This window comes from Sinocyclocheilus anshuiensis, unplaced genomic scaffold (genome assembly GCF_001515605.1).
Source record: "Sinocyclocheilus anshuiensis isolate Anshui unplaced genomic scaffold, SAMN03320099.WGS_v1.1 scaffold999, whole genome shotgun sequence".
NCBI classification, from domain to species: domain Eukaryota; kingdom Metazoa; phylum Chordata; class Actinopteri; order Cypriniformes; family Cyprinidae; genus Sinocyclocheilus; species Sinocyclocheilus anshuiensis.
In genome coordinates, this window is record NW_015544197.1 from 840,361 (window position 1) to 844,544 (window position 4,184).

Here is a 4,184-nt window from a genome sequence, read left to right on the forward strand (position 1 = left end):
GTTCTTTAAATAAAACAGGGCACGCACTGACACCTGATAGTCATCTCACTGATTAAAACACCTCTGAACAGATGCACTCAAATTTCACCTTCAAATTAACAGCTAATCCTAGAGATTCCCATACTTTTGCCGCTCACAGATATGTAATATTGGATAATTTTCCTGAATAAATAAACGACAAAGTATATATTTTAATCTCATTTGTTTGATTGGGTTCTCTTTGTCAACTTTCAGGACCTGCATGAAAATCTGATGATTTTTTGGGTTATATTTATGCAGAAATATAGACAATTCTAAAGGGTTCACAAACTTTCAAATAACAGCATTCTGCAACTTTCATGCCCAGAAATTGATTTGAAAAAGGTCCTGACTTTGCACGGTAAATGCAACTTTCTTTGCCATGCTTAAAAAAAATATAACTCTCTTAGTGTCTCCAAAGCAAACACCAGTTCTTCTGTTCTGTGCTTAGAATCAAAAGCCACGGCCGCAGGCTTGTGTCTGCTTCTGCTATCCTGATGAATATTTACATGCTTAAACACTCAAATTAGAATTCATTATCTTGTGTAATCTTGGGTTTAGATCTACATGTGCAGTTGTTTGATTAGTTGCTTGAGGATATGGGTTTTGTGCTTTGTTTGTGGGCCTTCTACCTTTTCTCACACTTGCATTTTGATGCTAATGTCTGGCAAACGATAGGCCTGTTGTGTTCGAATTAGCATCTCTATTTGAATTGAAAGGATGTTTTTTTTTTAGTTTTGAAGTTGTGTGATCCAACCCCTCAATCCAACTTAGCAGCAGCTTGCTGAAAATAAATATGCACATCGTCTTGTGGTAACATGCTTTCGTACGGGACATATTATGGTAAATAATTTAAGAACAACACTGGATTTAGTTGAATGAGCACCTGCACATTAACCGGTTTAGTGCAGAAGCTTCGCCGTAGCTGTGGGATTTTTACATTATTAAAGAGAAAATACAACACGGTCGCCTTTGTCATTCTTGACATTTCCTGAAACCATCTTTGCTATTTGACAGCATTAAAGATGTATGAGAGGCCTACAAATCCACTCTAAGAATTTTCTTTTTCCTCGAGGACTGAAATCTTGTGTGCGGCTTTGAGTTTGTGAGCTTTAAAAGGTAAAGTAGGTTTATTCTGTTTCTGTCACGGTCAGCCTGCTGCGAAGCAGGTCACTGTCACATTGACATTCTAAAACATGTTCTCTCGTTCCTCCACAGCTGCTTGAGGTTTATCTCGTGCAACAAAGGAAGTGTTGTGGGAAGAAGAACGCGTCGGCCCTAACGTTTTGTGTGTACAACAGGATATCTGATGCTGGGAGCGTTAGCCTCATGTTGAGAGGTGATATAAAAGATAGATTGTCGCTTGTATTCTTAAGAAGTACAGAAACTGTTATTGTATTTGTGTTTTTTTCCCTTTGTCTTTTTGTCTTTCAGCACATCTGCTCTCTCGCCGTATCGCTGTAGTCCTCTTTTTGGAGTGCAGACGTCTCATTTTCAGCTTGTTGCATGTAGTAATATGGCTCAAAAAAAGCAAAACATTGCTTATCTGAAACTGGTCCCTTCTCATACTTGTAGATAATTCTGTGTACTTAAAGTGTTGGATTTATTCATAGGCAAAAGCATTAATTGCCAGTTGACTGACAGCTGGAAAACACAGGGATTTCATGCTGGGGCAACGGTAATTGTTTTCAGATTTGTTTTAGAGTGTCTTTTTGATCAAATTTGTGAGAGAGCGAGTGAGAGAGAAGGAAAGAGGAAGGAGAGAGAGCCAGACACTACTCATGGGGCCCATTAGGAAATTGCCAGTAAGCAAAGTTGCAAATAAGCTGTCACACAGTACAAATGAGATTACCTTTTCAATGTGCCCTGGAACCTGCACACCCGGGGATGCAGAACCAGTCACGGCAAAACAAGGCACAATCGTCTGATTTATCTCAGCTCTTGATCTTCTGGTGGTGTTCTTTCTGCCTCTGTTTTTCATGCATGGTGTGCAAAACAGTTTACAAAGTGCTTGCAGCACAAGTTAATCAGTTGTAGACAACCTCTGAAGCGAGTCGACATAGTGTTTCGAGTCAGGGATTTCACTTATAGTCATCAGTGCTGATTTTATACGCATACAGAGAGACTTAGTTGCATATTTCTGTCTAAACTGTTTACATTTACTGCTCCTGCTTTTCACCTCTTGATCAGCTTGTTGATGAATTGATGATTTGTTTTCATTTGTTGAAGAGATATAGAAGTACTCTGCAGGTGTCTCTTGCAGTATGGGCATATTTATGTCCCAGGGTTAGATTTTTATTGAAATTAACAGATTTAATATTTTTTTTTGAAAGGTCACATTAAAACCTTTTTACAGTGCCTTTGTCCATTTCTCTCTCTCTCTCTCTCTCTCTCTCTCTCTCTCTCTCTCTCTCTCTCTCTCTCTCTCTCTCTCTCTCTCTCTCTCTCTCTCTCTCTCTCTCTCTCTCTCTCTCTCTCTCTCTCTCTCTCTCTCTCTCTCTCTCTCTCTCTCTCTCTCTCTCTATATTTAGTTATAAAGTGAAAAATGAAGTTATAAATAAAACAGATTATTGAGGTATGTTTTTCAATAAAACACTAATTCAGCCTTTCTACTTCTAAATTTCATATAATTAATTGTAAAATTTACTAGCCGTGAAAACTGTTTCTACACCTATTTTTTTTTCAATGAATAAATATATATTAAGGTAAGATTAAGTCTTAAATGAACCTTCTCTCTCTCTCTCTCTCTCTCTCTCTCTCTATCTATATATATTTAGTTATAAAGTGAAAAATGAAGTTATAAATAAAACAGATTATTGAGGTATGTTTTTCAATAAAACACTAATTCAGCCTTTCTACTTCTAAATTTCATATAATTAATTGTAAAATTTACTAGCCGTGAAAACTGTTTCTACACCTATTTTTTTTTTCAATGAATAAATATATATTAAGGTAAGATTAAGTCTTAAATGAACCTTTTAATGAGCCATATTCTATATTATTTATTATATTTATTAATATCACTAATATTCATTTATTAGTTTATCAGGCACTATTTATATGTAAGTGCCTAGAAAAATAGAGAATAATGAGAGTAATACAAGCAGAAGCAATTAAATGCATGGTATCGTTCTTACATTCATATGTGACCCTGGACCACAAAACCAGTCTTAAGTCGCTGGGGTATATTTTTAGCAATAGCCAAAAAAAGCATATGGGTCAAAATTATCGATTTTTCTTTTATATCAAAAATCATTAGGATATTAAATAAAGATCATGTTCCATGAAGATATTTTGTAAATTTCCTACCATAAATATATCAAAATGTAATTTTTGATTAGTAATATGCATTGCCAAGAACTTCATTTATGGGTCAAAATTATCGATTTTTCTTTTATATCAAAAATCATTAGAATATTAAATAAAGATCATGTTCCATGAAGATATTTTGTAAATTTCCTACCATAAATATATCAAAATGTAATTTTTGATTAGTAATATGCATTGCCAAGAACTTCATTTGGACAACTTTAAAGGCGATTTTCTCAGTATTTTGATTTTTTTGCACCCTCAGATTCCAGATTTTCTTTTTGCACCCTCAGGGCCAAATATTGCTAATAACAAACCATACATCAAATATAACAAACCATACATCAATGGAAAGCTTATCTAGTCAGCTTTCAGATGATGTATAAATCTCAATTTCAAAAAATGTACCCTTATGACTGATTTTGTGGTCCAGGGTCACATATGACCTTGAACTTGATCACTTGAAAAGTTATAATTTTCACTTGGATGCTAGTTGTGTTCTCTACAAAAAGTTGCCTGCCTGTCAAATACTTTGAAATAACTACATATCATGAACTCAAGTTTGAATATTTATGAGTCATTATAATGAAGAGATAGATAAGAGCCTTAAGTAACAGGGCTTCCACTATCTAAATGCAAGGAATATCAGTCCGCCAGTGTTTTCCACTGACAATATTTCTAACCACAAGGCTCATTCCAATTATGATGACTTATGATGTTCTTTTTTTGGCAACAATGCATGCCAGTCATTGCCAAAACAGCCAAAATAGAAACTATGCTGATTTCATTGAATTCCCTGAAATTACAGTATGAGAAGTTGGGGTATATTTTGCGGCGAGACTTTGCTTTCTTGACTC